This window comes from Coffea eugenioides, chromosome 8 (assembly GCF_003713205.1).
Source record: "Coffea eugenioides isolate CCC68of chromosome 8, Ceug_1.0, whole genome shotgun sequence".
Taxonomy (NCBI): domain Eukaryota; kingdom Viridiplantae; phylum Streptophyta; class Magnoliopsida; order Gentianales; family Rubiaceae; genus Coffea; species Coffea eugenioides.
In genome coordinates, this window is record NC_040042.1 from 37,141,453 (window position 1) to 37,159,588 (window position 18,136).

The following is an 18,136-nucleotide window of genomic DNA, read 5'->3' on the forward strand; positions in this document are numbered from 1 at the left end:
ACTAATCATTATAGAGAAGTTCATTTAAATCCACTATGAATTCCTATGAAAGAATAACTTATTGCCAAGAATGTCAAAATTTTATGAATAAAAATCTAGCAGCTAAAGCTAAAATAAAGACATCTTATTGTTAAATATTCTTCTAAAGAAACAATATTAGAAGCATTAAATAAATTATTAGATATTGAAAAAAGAAACTTACAAAATATTGTTTCAAATCGAAATTTACATTTAGTAAGAACTCATACATAAATTTGGATAACTACAAAATAATAAAACCTAAAAATTTAAAAATAGAGAAAGACCTATTTGAAATACAAAAACAATGTTATATATATATATATATATCTAAAGAAAGAAATTCAAATAATTAAAGAAAAACTAGAAAAAATAAATTCAGGAAAAAAATTACTAAAAAAAGAAATAAAACCACTATTGAATATTTAACAGAACAAATTGCTAAAATAAAATAAGTGAGTTTGAAGATAACTTTATTTGTCTTTCAGATTCTGAAATAGAAAATATAAATAATAAACTTAATGATCTGATGATAAATATAAAATCAGATATGAAACCAGAAATAAATCCAAACACAAATGATATACCTTCATCCAGTAGACCTGCCTACTTATATGCTAGGTATAAACCTGGTTCAAGAAACTCTTTCATTTTAACACTAATGAATATAACAAAGTAAAAGGCTATTTAGATAATGAAGGTTATATACTTTTAGATAGGACCACACCTGAATCTATATTTTTTTTGGAACATTTTTAGATTTAGACTATATAAAAAATATAGAAGAAGCGATAGATAAATGAAAATTTGGATTAAGATTAGCTGTTTCCACAAATAAATTATCATACGAAGAGTCAAGAGGATTTTTAGAAATATCACAAGTAGATAGCGTCTCTTGATATTGAAAGACATTACCAGAAGAAACTAAATCAATAATATTTGGAGAAGAACAAGATATAAATGGTATGATAACTAGAGCACTTGAATTAATTTGCTTTGAATTTGTTGGTGAAGGAAGTTATTTTAAAGATGCTAATACGGTTCAAAAATATACCAATGCATTACTTAAATTAACACTCTGGAGAAGAACTGACCAAAGGATTGCTGAGCGCGAGGGCAGCGGTATCGCACGTGGAGGATAGCGATGCGAGTGACGAAGGGAGAGAGGTTGAACTGCCTCAGGTGGCAAGAAATTTGTCGCCAAGGCTGGTGGTCGTGCGAGAGTCGAATCTGACTAATACACTTATGGGGTTAAACATTGATTCCCTCGATGGAAATGAAAAGAGTGTTAGGAAGGCAAAGGGAAAGGGACTACGTGCTCGATTTCAATCAGACAGGTAGTTTCGGTCCTCAACTTCTATCAATAGCTCATTCCAGGTATTGTGGGATGATTAATACGCTGTTATGGAATATTAGAAGGGTGTCTAAAGCGCCCAATTTAAGAAGATTGAAAAATTAGATGTATCTCGAGTCGAGTATGTTCGCATGAGGCTGTCATTTGACTATACAATTGTTAACGTTTCGGAGGATCTTTGGATTTTTTATAGTTGCCCTTTTGTTTGCTCGGTAGTTGGTAACTCCAATCAGCATATTTCACTGTCTATTCAACACCCGTGGTTACCGGGGCCCATGATTTTCTCATTTGTGCATGCTATGTGTTCGGTGGAGGGATGTCGGGATTTATGGGAAAAGCTATTATCTAATAAAGCTCGTTCCTTGTCTTGGTGTATTGGGGGAGATTTTAACGTTATTGTAGATGCTCATGAAAAATGAAGTGGGAGACTATTCTCTGTGTCGGAAGGAATTGAGTTTTTGGCATTCATGGAAGAGGTCGAGGTATTCAATGCTGGTTTTTCAGGATCGAGTTTTACATGGTGCAATAATCGGAGGGGAAGCACTAGAATTTGGAAGAGACTAGATAGATTTCTTATTAATGGGGAGTGTTCGGATTTGGCCTCGGTGATTTCAGTAGTTCATTTAGTGAGACACTCGTCTGATCATGCCCCGATGAAAATTTCTTTTGCTTCGAGGCTGGATAATGGGCCGGGACCTTTCAGATTTTTGAATGTATGGACATCCAAGCTGGATTTATTAGACGTCATTAGGACTACCTAGAACACAGAAGTACAAGGATCACCGCTACGAGTTTGGTACTCAAAGTTGTTGGCTACCCGAAGGGCGATTCAGCAATCGAATAAGCAGCACTTTGGCTATGTTTGTACTGCTGTTAGGGAGGCTGAGGCTGGGCTTGTAAGGTTAGAGGATGGCGTGGCAAATTATGATTCCGAGGAGGATCCCAAGGAGCTTCTCAAGGCACAAGTAGAGCTTAAGAGGACATTGGCAATTGAAGAACAATTTTGGAGGCAAAAGGCTCGGATCAAACGGCTCAGTAGTAGGGATCGGAATACACGATATTTTCATGCAGTGGTCAAGCAAAGGAGAGTACAAGGAGCGATACATAGGGTGAAAAATTCAAATGGGACGTGGGTGGACAAGGATGACAACATAGCAAATGAGGCAATTGAGTATTTCTCTGACCTTTTTTCGAGGTCTATGGAATCCAGTCCGGGGGAGTTGGTGCATTTAATCCCATCAATGATCACAGGAGAGGAAAATACACAGTTGGCTGAAGTGTCTGACATGGAGGAAGTTCGACGTCTGGTGTTCACCATAGACGGGGAGAGTGCTGCTGGTCCGGACGGTTTTACAGGTAAGTTTTTCACCTTTGTATGGGATATCATTGCTCAGGACATGCACAGAGCGGTGGCGAGTTTCTTCTATGGAAGTGAGCTGCCTAGGTTCATTACTTCCATTTCAATTGTTTTGCTACCTAATGTGTCGAATCCCCAGGACTTCTCTAAATTCAGACCGATTAGCCTTTGCAGTTTTTTCAATAAATTATTATCCATAATTTTGGTGGGCCATCTGGCCTCGGTGATGCCTAGAATTATCTCTCCCTAACAGACGGGATTTATCAAAGGCTGAAGTATAACGGATAATTATTTGTTGGCTCAGGAGTTGATCTCAGTCATAGGCAAGAAGGCAAGAGAGGAGAATGTAGCCTTAAAGTTGGATATGACTAAAGCATATGATCGGATGTCATGGAGGCATATTATTACCATGTTACGCGCATTGGGTTTTGGAGAGCGGTTTATTGACATGGTTTGGAGGCTTATTTCTAACGTTGGGTTTTCAATTATCATTAATGGTACATCACATGGTTACTTCAAATCTAGCAGGGGCTTACGTCAGGAGGATCCATTATCTCCAATGCTTTTTATTATTGGTTCGGAGATGCTTTCGCAAGGTCTAAATGCTCTAGCAATGCATCAGAGTTTTGTAGGGTTTAGAGTCCCAATGGGCTGTCCTGTCGTCACGCACCTAGCTTTTGCTAATGACGTGCTGATTTTTACTAATGGGTCTAGTGTTGCTTTAAAGCGAATTGTGCAGGTGCTCGATGCGTACCAGCAATCCTCAAGACAACTGGTAAATGCTCAAAAGAGTGGATACTTGGGCCATACGGCACTACCACCAACTCGGAGAAGGGTGATTGAGCGGATTACGCAATTTACTAGACAGCAGTTTCCAATTCACTATCTTGGCTTTCCTTTGTATATGGGTAGAAGCAAATCAGCGTACTTTGGAGAAGTGTGTCAGGCGGTGCTGGCTCGAATCATGTCTTGGAAGTCAAGGTTGATATCCCCGGGGGGAAAATAGTCTTGATAAAGCATATGCTTTCATTCATTCCGGTCCATTTACTATCAGCTGCGGTATGTCCCGTCTCGATCTTCAAAAGAATAGAGCAGGTTTGTGCGAATTTTTTATGGGAATCATTAGGAGAAGGAACGAAATTTCACTGGATCAGATGGTCTCAGTTATGCCTTCCGGTTGAGGAGGGGGGAGTGGATTTTAGGAAGCTCCGGGATGTATATTCGGCCTTCTCTTGTAAATTGTGGTGGAATTTTCGGACTGGAATGTCGCTTTGGGCAGAATTTATGCGAGCAAAATACTGTAGGGGTCTTCATCCTTGCCAGGTGGAATTGAGATGGTTTGACTCGTTGACGTGGAGAAGAATGTTAAACATAAGTCGATAGGTGGAATTATCCATGGTATGGTTAGTGAACGCGGGGTCCTATAATTTTTGGTATGACAACTGGTTGGGCAGTGGAGTTCTATGTCTTAAAGCTACGGTATATCCGGCTCTCACCTTCAAGGACTTCATCACATATGGGGAATGAGACATTAATTTGCTTAGTCAATATACCGCAAGAGCTCATCCATCCAATACTACAACACCCGGTCCTGGAGGGAGATTGCCGCGATGAGGTGATATGGAGACAGACGGCTTCGGGAAGGTTCACTTTGGCATCGGCCTTTCAGGAGGTCCATCAAGCTCGGAATTACTCTGTGATGCATTCTCAGGTATGGCATCCTCGGATTCCATTGAAAATTTCTTTCTTCATGATGCGATTGCTATTGGAAAAATTGCCTTTAACTGATGCCTTGTGGAGGGTGGGAGTCCAATTGGTCTCAAAGTGTTTGTGTTGCCAAGAGGGGGCGAATGAGACGTTGGAGCATATGTTCTCGGAGGGTCAGGTTGCGAAGGGAGTTTGGAATTTTTTTGGTAGGATATGTGGGGTAGCACAACTAGGCTCATCACTACGGGCATGGCTAACGGTTTGGTGGATGTTGTCACCTAGGTCGGAGAAAAGACTGTTCCTTTTCTCAATCCTTCCCAGTTTTATATACTGGCACATCTGGAAGGTTCAGAATAAAGCATACTATGAAGGGATTCAGATGCGAGTGGTGAGAATTTGTCATGACATTTTGTTAGATATGAAAGGGGTGGTTGAAGTTCAGTTTAACTAGAGGCTTCGGGTGCAAACGTTTCTTCAGCTTTATGAGTGGACAACTCACTTGCCATCTCGCTATAATTTTCAGTTGGTGGGATGGAAGGAGAAGGAGGCTAGAATGCTAACGTTAAATACGGATGGATGTTCCAAGGATAATCCAGGAGTGAGTGGTGGTGGGGGAATACTTCGTGATTCATCAGGGTCTCCATTATTTAATTTCTCGGCTTACTTTGGGGAAACTTCGAGTTTGCATGCAGAAATATTGGCCCTGGCAACAGGACTCCGCTTGTGCATTCAAAATGGGTTTACCAATGTCAGTATACAAGTTGATTCACTAGTCCTGGTTGGGATTCTTCAATGAAGGCTCTAGTGCCCGTGGGTGGTACGAAAGGAGGTCGAACAGATTAGGGGCATGGTTGCGAACGCGACGCGATTTACTCATTGCTACAGAGAAGCAAACAGGGTGGTGGACAGTCTGGCAAATGTGGGCGCTTCTGCTCGTGACCAGCATATCAGCATCTATGCTCAATTCAATGCAATTCCACGACTGGCGCTCGGGGAAATTCTCATGGATAGGTTAGGCATGCCTTCGTTCAGGAAGAGGAAAGTAGGCTAGCCTAGGAGGATGGTTTAGTCGGGAGTTCCGGACCTTTTGTATCCGGTTGGATCGTTTGAATAAATAAAGTGGTTTATTAAAAAAATAAAAAAAAAAAATAAATTAACACTCCGAATATGTGTGAACTAGATAAGTATATCTATGTTTTTCAAGATTATTATTATAGAATAGAATCAAAGAAAAGAGAAACATATTTAGAAATATTTTTCTCAAAAATTTCTAACCCATAGGTTAAGAAATTAAGAGAAGAATATAATCTTAGAACTAAAGATACTGTAGGAAAAAGAATATTCCATACACTAGATAAACTAAGTAAATGGTGTGAAGAATCCATACTCTTTAGAAAGACATGTAATTTAAAATATCAATTGAAACTATGTTGTAATAATATTAATATGCTTACCCAATTAGGATGTGACACTCCATATTATTATCGTAAGATAAAAAAATAGATATAAAAAGCAAAAATATTTTAAAAGAAAATATAGGCTAAATACTACAAATGTAGAGAAAAATTTCCAAAAAAAGAAAAAGATGTATAGAAGAAATAAAAGAAAAGGAGATATAATAGATTGTCAATGTTATTTTGAAAAGAAAAAGGACACTTAGCAAATCAATGTCCTAAAAAATTTAATAATAAGAGATTTGAAGTGGATGATGTTATTGAAGACTTGATTAATAATAATAAATTAATAGAAATAAATAAATTTGTAGAAATAGAGGAAGTTTCTTCCGATCAAAATATATTTATTTTTACAGATATAGAATATGAAATAAGCAGTGAAGATGAGTGAAATAGAAGAAGAGAAAAACAATTCTTTTGAAATAATAGATATTCATTCAAAAATATTAGGTAAATATAGCCAAGAAGCACTTATAGATAGAAAAATATTAACAAAAATTCAAAAAATAATTTTTCAGTAAATTCTTATAGCGGATTTAATGTACCTGCATTGGAAAAATAAAATTTTATCTAAGGAAACACCATATGTTCTATGGAATAAATTTCAAAGAAAAAGCACTAGAATTTAGCCTTACTACTAATAAAATAATGATTCTATTAATATCTAAAAAGGATATTTACAGCAAATTAGAGAAAATACCAGAAAAATAAGAGAAACTATAGGATGGATTCATATAGGTTCTATCCAAATGATTATTAGATCTACATTTAGAGACGGACTAAATACTCCTATAAATCTTGCTATAGTTGATAATCAAATAAAAAATAGAAAAGAAGCAACTCTTTGTATCCTTAGTGGAAATTTTTAATATCAAAAGCTAATTTTTAATATATATTCAAAAATTTCTTATAATATATAAGATAAAGATTTTGATAAAATACTTTCTTTAATATAAGATTTCAAAAGAACACTTTCTTTAATATAAAACACTTTCTATTTCTTTTTCAATGGAAATAGACCATATTCTATTACATATATGATTTCTTATACTCTATCAAATACTCATCATACTGAACACTTTTCAAATACTGAATTCATAGATCTCCCAAAATTATTTTCCAAAGTAGGAAAATATATTCTCCAGAAATTACTAATATAGAATTAGATGAGGAATTCAATTTAGATATAAGTCAAAAAACCCTATTAGATAAGCCAAATACATTGTTACCTAGATTATCCTTTATAAGAAATATGGTTAGAAATAGTTCTCACCGTTTTCCAAATATGAATACAAATAAAAAAATAACGACAAATTACAGGATAGAAGCTAGATATTGGAATGAAAAAAATATGACAAACTGTAATATTTTAATAGATACATGAGTTAATAAAAATTATATATCTCATAGATTGGTTGAGTACTTACCCATTTTTCAATTACAAGATCCTTATCAATACACAAATTTTAATGGAGAAACTCATGAAATAAAGGAGACTATGGAAACAGAAATTGAATTAACTGGTAATCGAATTCCTATTCGACTTCTAGTTAAAAATTAAGGATTTAATGATACTCTTGAAATAATGTTGAAAACAAGTTTTTTAGATTCAGTATCCCCTTATAATATAATTATTAGCGGAATAGTTATTACCCATAACGATACAAAGATATATGTTGAAAGAAAATGACAAGTCAATATAGTATTTATATACCTATAGGAATAACCTATAAAACTTATAAAGTTGAATATTTTGCAGCATATATTGATAGTAGATCAGGAACATGTTTATGTAAATCTACATGTTTCCCACTACAATATCATAAAACCTTTCCTGATCAAACAGGTATTGATATTTCTAATAACCCTATTACTTAAATTTTGGAATAGTTAAATCTCAAATATTACTTAATTCATTCTTTGTTAAATGTCCTCCATTTTACTTGTATGATATAGGATTAGATATACTCTTAGGAAAAAAATTTCTTCAATTATTTCATAAAGTTTTATTTAATACTTTACAATCTCAAATACATTTTAAAACTCCTTGTAGCTATTGGATCGTAGTTTCCCGTCTTACACATACTTATGCTTGTAAAATTCCTATAACCTTTCATTCTCGTGTAGGTCAGTGTGGTGATATTGGATATTCAGAAAAATCAAAAATACCAAAAAGAAATCCTATGTTAAAATTTGAAAGACAATTACAATTAAAAACTATATCTACTACGCTAGAAGATATAAAAGAAAAGTTACAATTATGTTATACAGAAAATCCTCTAAAGTTTTGGGATAAAAACCAAGATTATGCTGAAATAAAACTCAAAGATGAAAGTAAAATAATTAGAGTTAAACCCATGAGGTATAATCCTATTGATGAATTCAAAAAATAAATTAAAAAATTATTAGAAATTCCTTTAATAGAAGAAAGTAATTCTCCTCAATCTTCATCTGCATTTATGGTAAGAAACCATGCTGAAATAGGAAGAAATAAACTAGAATGGTTGTCAATTATAAACAATTAAATAATGAAACCATATTTGATGGATGTTTTTTACCACATAAAGAAACTCTTATAAATATGAGTAAAAGAAAGAAAATATATTCTAAATTTGATTGTAAAAGTGACTTTTAGCAAATAAAATGCATCCTGATAGTATTAAATACACAACATTTAATACCCCTTAAGGACAATGTGAATGGTTAGTTATGCCACTTGGATTAAAAAATGCTCCTCAAATATATCAAAGAAAAATGGATAAAATCTTCAAAGATTATCCTTTCTTATATGGATATGTTGATGATATCTTAATAGCCTCAGATTCAATAGAAGAATATTTAGAGTATTTAAATATATTCTCTGATTTAAGTCTAAAACATGGAATTGAATTATCAGAAAAGAAAGCAAAAATAGGATTAAAAGAAATTGAATTTTTAGGATTAGAAATAAATGGTGAAGGAATAAAAATGCAACCACATATTTTAGAAAAAATACAAGCATTTTCTAATAAATTAGAAGATAAAAAACAATTGCAAAGATTTTTAGGAACATTAAATTATGTATCTGATTTTATCTGCAACTTAGCAGATAAAAGAAAAGAATTACAAAAATTACTGAAGAAAAATAATAAATATGAAATCTCTGAAAATTATATAGCTCTAGTAAAGAAAATAAAAGAACAATGTAAAAATTTACCATTTTTAACTTTACCATCTGATAAAAATAATCTTACATTAGAAATTGATGCTTCCAAAGAAGTTTGGAGTGCAGTTTTAAAAACAGAAAATAATCTATTATATAGATATACATCTGGAATGTTTTCCGACACAAAAGAAGATATTACATAAATGAAAAAGAATTACTTATAGTAATAAGAGGATGTCATAAATTTTACTACTTTTTATTACCAAAAGATAATTTAAGTTACGAACAGATAATTCTCTAGTAAGAGCATTTATTAAAAATAATATTAAACCTTTGTCTCAAAATAAAAGATTAATTAGATACCAAATGGCATTATTTGAGTTTATGATTAAAATTGAACTAATAAAATCTGATGAGAATTGCCTTGCAGATTTTCTTATTAGAGATGGAAGGCCAAATGAATAAGCAAACTATCCTCTTGGATAAAATTTTGGAATTATCTGAGAAAATTTCTTAATTGCAGACATCATTCAATGACGTAATGGATATTGTGAATTATTAAAATATAAATAAAGAAGTTTTTGAACTTCTTATCAAGCATGCCGAAAAAGGTCAAAATACAATCAGTCTTTATGATAAAGTTGAAGAATTATTATATGACCTATACAAAAAGGATGAAATAAAAAATCTTCCTCCTTCATCGGGACAAGAAGATTGTCAACAGACTGAGATATCTGGAATATATTCTCTCAATGATGGAATATCCTTGAAACCGGGTTTTAGTTAGAAGCAGACATCTCAAAGGATACCAATATTGGATAATATAATTATTGAGCACACGTTCGTCTCTGAATAGAATTCTCTTATGAGAGAATTACATGCCTTACAAAATACAAAAACATATTATATAGATTTCATGGGGATCTATCCTCGAATAAATTATGTGCAGGGATGTGATAGCAATTTTATTCAAAAATGGTACAATTTTAGAGTAATCAATGCTATTTCACAACAAAGTTTTTATGACTTGTAGTATTTTGTGGGTCACAAATATAAACTTTTTATGACCGCATGTCACATAAAAGCAATAAAACGACGTAGTTTTACTAGCTTTTTGTGACCGGCACCCATCTCATCGTGTAAGTCATAAAAAGTTTAAAGCAACTACGTCGTATTGACCCATCTACTCTAGTGTCTAAGCATTTTCATTTTGGCATTTGAACTTTGAGCGAGCGAATGCAAAGAACTTTAATGTCAAAACCAATGTCACTTTCTTCTTCGTTTTATCATTTATAATTAATAGTCCTAATCTTTTAAGAGATACCCATTTTTCCTCTCTCTCTCTCTGCTTCAATTTATAATCTTTATAGTCAAATTGAAGTTCTGAAATTGAATTGTTTGGATTGGGTTTTATTTTTTTAAATTTATTTACTTACATCATCATTACAATTTTCAATATACCTTTTTACCTTCTCAATTACCTTTTTATCTCACATATATCACATCACAAAAAGTGCTACAGTAAAAATATCTCTAATAATTCACAATCCAGACCCAATTGTTTTCACTACTTTTTTCCTCCTTCCTGCCTAATAGTTGTTTCCTCTCTCCGAATCTGTATCTCTCTCTTAACATTTTCTCGCTTTTAGGGTTTCGAATTTTGCTCCTACCAATTTCAACTCATCACAGGATCGAGATTGCTGAGGTTCTCCAGCACGCTTTTTTATTTTTTTATTTTTTTGCTATTCTTCTGTGATATTTTTCACTGTCATAGTTTTGCATTAAAGCAAGAGTTTTGGTACTTCTTTGCTCTAATATCTGCTTTTTTTCATTATTTTGTTAATGATCAAATTCTTTTAGGGAGAAAATGTAGCTCCGGCTGTCAGATTTCAATTGAATTCTAGGTCACCCTCAATGGCGGCATAATTGTTCTGTGCTTCAGCGACTGCTGCGGAATATGACTGTTGAATCTTCGAGATATAAGAAAGGGCTAAATTCAGCTGGAAGTTCTTGTACTAACTCTAGAATTAAGGTAACCCTTTTTTTGCATTTCTAAATTTTGATTAGCTAAATAAACATCAGTTTTTGCTAAGTTGATTTTTCATTTTTCTTCATCATCTTTGAGTTATGGAAGTCTAATCTTTGATTTGATTTCCTTTTTTTTTTCAATTTTAAGGTAATGAGCAAGCCTAATATTTCTTTATTTATATTTCAATAGGTATACGTCTAGTTTAATTTAGTATTTTTTACAATAACTTGTTACTGACGGGTTTTTAGAATTTAATCTCAAAAAGAGAACAAGAACAATGAATAATGTTGATGAAAGGAGATAACATAATGCAATGTGATAACAAAAGAATCAAAACTGGCTTGGATTCATGAATGCACATAAAGAAAACTACTTGCCAATAGCACATATGAGCAATCTGTACATGAACTGCAATGTGAGCAAACAGGACTCCAAAATTTTCTGAAATGCAAAAGAATTCAGGTTTTTCTTTATTCAAAAAGTGGGGATTTTGAAAAAAAAATGGCATACTAAAATGTTGATTCTGAGGAAAAAAAATCAAACTCTCAGAAAAACTAGAGTTAACATGGAACTCCTAAAAATCAACATCCATGCTCCAATAGGCTCACCTTATTCAACAAAATCAACTAATCACCACCCTTTTGGTAACTCCATATTCTTTACTGAGAATTCTCAGAGAGAGAAAGAGACAGATTGGTATTCCCCATACTAAAAGTGGTGGGAAAAATGTTCATTTTGTTCACACTGTGATGATGATGCTTACAATTTCCCAAAGCAACTGCAATAACAATCAATTCCCTTCTCTCTATTACTCTTTCCTCATCATCTTTTGGCTCCTGCAGTCATATTCTTGGTTCTCTGTACTGCTCTTTCTCCCATATATGGGCATACTGAGTCTTTGCCCATTTTGTTAATTCTCTCACAAACATTTCAAGAACTTTTAGTTATAGCTTATGAAATGCTAAGGCAGTAAGATAGACCATGGAGAAGACGTGTGGTTGTTGGGCTGTTCTAAGGCTCAGTGTTAGAGGTACCTGCAAGTCCTTTGATCCCAAAAACTCTGCTATTGCCATCCCAAGGACTAGTCTCATTTATGATGCTGGTATTGATAATAATACTGTGGAAAAATTTGGTTTCTAGCTTCATTGATTTGTTTGAACTTTGTCTAGTAAGGTTCCTTATTTCCTAGTTTGTACTTGGTTCAGTGGTTGAGCTCAACAACATAAATCTCTTCCAAATTCTTGCTATCAGAAAGGGTATATTTTTCTTTTTACTTGCCACTAATCTTATTTCATGTTTTGCTTGCCTTAATTTACTGCAAAAGACTACCGAATCAATTCTTGTTACAAGTTATTTCTCTTTCTCCTTCACTGTCTGACACAATTCAATGAACTGTTCTTTTGACTTCCACGCATATGCTTATCATGACCATTTGAAGCTGTAATTTGGAACTGAAAATGTAAAAGCATGTCAGTCAAATTTTAGCTCTAAGCACTTTATAAGTGGATGTACAAGTATCCAAACCTCCTCTTTAGCAGTTCCCGAATGAAAATATATATCTATAAACTTATGCGAGGGTTTTCATTTCTCTGCTCGAAAATGTTAAGGCTTTTTGATGCTCTGCTGAATGATATTAGAGTTGATCTTGCATAAAGATTGCATCGACAACTACTCAATTGCTAGTTCAATCCTTCGTTAACATGAATATTGTCAAGGTGGTATAGAATATTTCCCCCCTCCCTTCTAACACTGTTGATTTAGTGATCTTCTTTTATCATACACTAACTACCAGTTAATTATTTTGTTATTATACACTGACTACCAGTTTATTGTATGGTACTTAGATGTAGAAAATTGATAAGGAAATAAGATATCGATCTCACTTCTTTGCTGTCTTACATTAAAAATTTGATGGCATGAGATTTTAAGAGTTAATATTGGTCATGTCTTTCAATCTCATAGTCTTTGCTAAACCTAGATATGGTACTTGTTGTATTTACTTGATATATATCTTGACAAATTAGTCTTGTTATATACTTTTAAATGCATCCAGTTAACAATGCTAATAATTGCAATCTTTTACTATGAGAAGTAAGGAGCTTTTGGACTGTTTAGACTCCTTGCTTCTCGCCCTTCCCTTGTGCTTTATGTAAAGACTTCTTTATCGATGTTTTTTATGCTCCATTTAACTTCTTGTATGCAGGATTGCTTATGTGGTTTAATGTTGCTTGGCATGAATTCTCCTCACAGTTGGTGTTGTTACCTCATTTGGAAATGTTGAAGTTGTTCTATTTAAGAATATTAGACATGCAAGTAGGTTGGGCAGTGCATTTTTCTTTTGACTAGTGTTGAGATTATCCCTAGTCTCATCTGAAATTGAAGCCTTCCTTACGCTCTTGCCCTCTGCTAATGTTCCCCTTAGAGTTGTTGCAGAAATCAACATTGCCTTACCTCGGTCTAGTAGGGTGTATATTGCTTCCATGTATGGAAATCCTAGATTGTTTGCATCTTAATTTGTTGGTCTTGCCCTTGCCTTCTTGCAGGTATCAAGAAAAAGGGAAAATGCATCTTATCTTTCTTGCAAGTATGAAGTTTGAGTTTTTAGTGTAGTATATAGGACAGTATTTGTGTTAAGTTTTTGTGATGCCTTCTTGTGCTTTATTGCTGTTCTGAAGTTTGAACCACCATTTCTCACTTATGTTAGTTTTCACGTGGAATTGAAGTATAAAGTTGGAACTGTTCAACTACTATTTGTATTTTGTTTTGAGCGTTTATTATCCTTTTCCCAACTTCTGGATTAGAATTTCATTAACATGCTTATTGCTTGGATAGTAACTTTTGTCCTGATGAATTCCTTCTTTCTTGGTGACTACTTTGAATTTGTTAGTGTTTGTTGCTTGGATAGTAACTTTTGTCCTTATCAATATTTTGGAATGACTTTTGATCTTTTTTTATTGCTCCTTTGAAATTAATGGTACTTATTTCCTAGAATACAGAGAGTAGTTCTTGTTGACACTTTAGATTGTTTATGGAGGAATCATCTTGTAAACATGAATAGGCTCAGTTCAAATTTCAGTGGTAAGCTACTTTCCTATTGGTTTGATATTTTTGTTGGTTTCCTTAGACAATATTCTTATTAGTGGGTTTCTTGCAGGTGAATTTGCGGAGTTTTGTGCACAGAAATCCACTTGAAGAGTACAAAATTTATGGTTGTGGATTGTTCATTTTGATGCTTAGTGCTACAAGAAGGTTAACTGTAGACTGACTGGAGTCATTCTTTGTTGAAGCTGAGATGGCACTGCTTATTTGTATTTGTGATATTGTAATTTTGATGAACATTAGTGTATCCTACTAGACTCGATTAGTATGTTAACTAATGGAAAGTTTCATTCATTAACACTCGAATGAGTAGCTAGTTATTTTTGCTACAAATGAATTTTGATCTTTTTCTTATTCTTTGATAGACATCAAATGAGGAGGCCTGTGAATGAATTTCTTTCTGGTTTTGGCCTTCCTAGAAAAAAAAAAGAAAAAATAAATAAAAATAGAAAGAAAAGAGAAAAAAGAAAAAAAAGAAAAAAAAAAGGGAAAAAGAAGATGTTTTTGTGACTTGCAAGTCCACTAGTCACAAGGTTTTTAGGGTCTAAATTAACTAGTGGGTCCCAATAGAATTTATGACTAACAAAACATAACACAAAAGATCTTTTGTGACTATTATTTGCATGTCACAAACAAGTTCTATTTTTTTTTTGACTTTTTATTACATTCAAAATACAAGTCATAAAATGTATTTTTGCAGGTCACAATTGATAATGTGACTTTCATATACAAGTCACAAAAAATTTTTTGACTATTAAATCCGTGACTCTCATATAGGGATGTAATCGAGCCGAGTCGAGCTCGAGTATCACTATACTCGAGCTCGACTCGACTCATACACACAGAGGCTCGAGCTCGACTCGAGCTCGATCGAGCCAAGAAAATCGATACTCGAAGATCGACTCGAAGAATTTCCTCAGGCTCGAGACTCGACTCGATAAGGCTCGATCTTTAATCGAGCCTTATCAAGTCGAGCCTTATCAAGCTTTTTGACTCGATTTGACGAAAAAAACAGATCAAAGGTGATGTTTTGGGAAGAAGTCCAACAGAAATGAAAACTCAGGATGTTGATCTGAGACCATCATAACCAATGCCTAGAAAGTTCTACAGTGCAGCATTTCCCCAAAGAAGAAACCATTTTTGCATTTCTCAGACGTGCAAATGCAGCAAGCAGGCTAACAGCTACCACAAACCCATACACAAGCAGAAATTACAGAAAACTAGGATTAGCTTGTTCAGGAGCAGTGGCATGACAGATCTTACTTAGATAATAGTTCACACTAACAAGCATATATATCAAACCTTGAAAAGGCACAAAAAGTTTTAGATCAAATCAAATACCTTTCTATCCAACTCTTTTATTATTTTTTATTTTCTTTTTCAGGGATACTGAAGGTAATCTATGATAACATGTTACGCCTAAAGTTCCAATCCCCCTGCTCTCTCCCCGTTCTTAAATCCCCACCCCTCTCCTGCTGGAATTAAAAAAAAAGGAGCAAATGATGAAAGCATGAAACAGCCATCCTAAAGATTTGCCACCATTTCTTATCATCTATATGTGCCATCATTTATCCAAAACCAAGGAACTCAGCCACAAACTAAGAGCTACCAGCAAAGAAGTCTATCAATACTGCAAACACTTAAGTTCATGAGCACGAGTACTACTTCAGCTGACACTGGCGCATAAACAGCTTTAGCAAATCCGATATCCAACCATACATCATGATATCTAATATCCAAACATAAGCAATAACACAGTACAATGCATGGTGAACGCAGACAAAATGTCTACCTTGGACCAGGGCCACGGCGCTTGACATCTAATATCCAAACATAGTACAATAACAGAGCACAATAACATAGCACAATGACATCTTCCATTTCATCCTCTAACAAATGCCCTTCTGCTGCCGCTAGATATGCCTCTAACATAATGAATGAATCTTTCTAACGGGTAAAAGGTGGAATTTTTCCCCAAGGCCTTAACTTTTAAAGGCTGCACAGCCGGAGAGAGCTTCTTGTGTATAAAATACAAAGCTTATGTTATATCACACCTAATCTAAACTAATACCACAGTTACAGTTTGCAATTGGAAGCTCAGATTTCGTCCCCTTATCAATTCAGGATAACAAGTTTCCTAGTCGATCTTGGCCCATTTTAATGCCAGAGACACAGAGCCAAAAACAGAGGAGCACTTACCTAAGTGAGCCAGAGATGAGCAGTGATGAACCAGCGATGAACTAGTGAGATCTTGGTGCTTCGTCTTCGACACTCGGCAGCGATGAACCAGCACGGCAGGACACAGCCGACAGGAGACGTAGAGCGCGGCGGACTGGCGGAGGCCGGAGAGTCAGAGAGCAGCTTCGATTTGGGACTTGGGACTTGTTAAGGCGATGGCGATGGCGATGGCGATGGCGATGGAGTCTCACAGATGCGGCGAGCAACGGCGTCGGCGACGAACGGAGTGAGGGTGTAGATCTAAATCAGTCAGAGTCGGCTGCCGGCTGGTAAAGTGAATTTTTTTGCTAGGCTTTCTTCGAACAGAGAAGAAAGTCCCGCAGTCGGCACAGAGAACTGAGAAGGAAGAAAGTCTTTTCTTCCATTTTTTTTAGACATTTTTTCTTTTTAGTGTTTTTTAAAATTATGTTATTACTTTTTTGCCATTATAGGATTTTATTATAAAGAAGGTAATATTGTAAATTTCATATAACTTATACCCATAATGGTCATTTTATAATTATAATAAATATATATTATTTAAATTATAAATATTTTATTTAATTAACTCAGGCTCGTCGAGCTACTCGACGAGCCTCGAGCTCGGGAAATCGGGCTCGATACTCGACTCGTTTAGGAGTCGAGTAACTCGAAACTCGACTCGAACTCGGTCAACCCGAGTTCGAGTCGAGTTGTTGACCGAGCTACTCGCGAGTAGCTCGCGAGTAGCTCGGCTCACTAACAACTCTACTCTCATATACATGTCACGATGTAGTCATCAAAAGTTTTTATGACTGTTTGGACCCTTTTATGACTACTATTGATGGGTCACAAAAACTTCATTTTTTAATAGTGTCTATATGACTGCTCCTACTTTTCCTGAAATTTTCAAACACTCTCGGTGGATTCAAGAAGGAGTTAGGCATATCTATCAAAATAATCCTACATATGGTCCCAAAGACATTTTAATGTTCAAGATTATTTCAGCTGGATCAGATTTTGAAGATTCAAATAGATATGATGCGGGAAAATCGTTCAAAACGTCTCTCACATTTTGTAAAATGACTTTTTTCGTCCCTCACTTTTAAAAATATACTTTTACGTCCCTTATAAATTTGCATTGATCAAATTTGATCCTTATCTAGGTTTCCGACTAATTTTTTGTCGGAATCCACCACGTGCCTTGCATGTGACTATTTTTGAAGGACAAAATTGTCACATCAAAGTTTATATCATCCAATCCAAGTCTCTCACATTTCACAAAATGAATTTTTTTGTCCCTCACATTTCACAAAATGAATTGTTTCGTCCCTCACATTTTACAAAATGAATTTTTTCCTTCCTCATTATTCATGTGTACGGATAACTTTTTTTTTAAACTAATGTATATATCTATTTGATCTCACCTGAACAATACGAATAGCATGTAATATATATCTATTTGATTTCTCCTGAACGTACTGTTCATGTGAAATTAAAATAGATATATACATGAGTTTAAAAAAATTGTTAGTTTTTCACTCATGCTCATTCATTTTACTTGAAAATTGAAAACAAAGAAGACATTTAATTCTAAACATTATCAAGTGTTTATATCGAATTAAATTTAGACAGAAAAAAATAAACAAAGGAAAAGTATGACAAAGAGAAGTAAGTAATTGACACTTTCAAATTTTAAAATAATTATAAGACAAGAAATTCAACTGTTGGTCTTAAAAGTAGCGAATCAAAATTTCAAATTTAAACTGCAATTTGT

General features: G+C 34.2%; 1 long non-coding RNA gene across 1 annotated transcript; it reads left to right on the forward strand.

Annotated features, from left to right (window-relative positions):
* Positions 1-10,604: 10,604 nt before the first annotated feature.
* Positions 10,605-14,461, forward strand: LOC113779237. The gene is made up of 3 exons (XR_003469453.1): positions 10,605-10,740; positions 10,896-11,067; positions 14,061-14,461. It is a non-coding gene; the product is annotated as an uncharacterized LOC113779237 (long non-coding RNA).
* Positions 14,462-18,136: the final 3,675 nt, after the last annotated feature.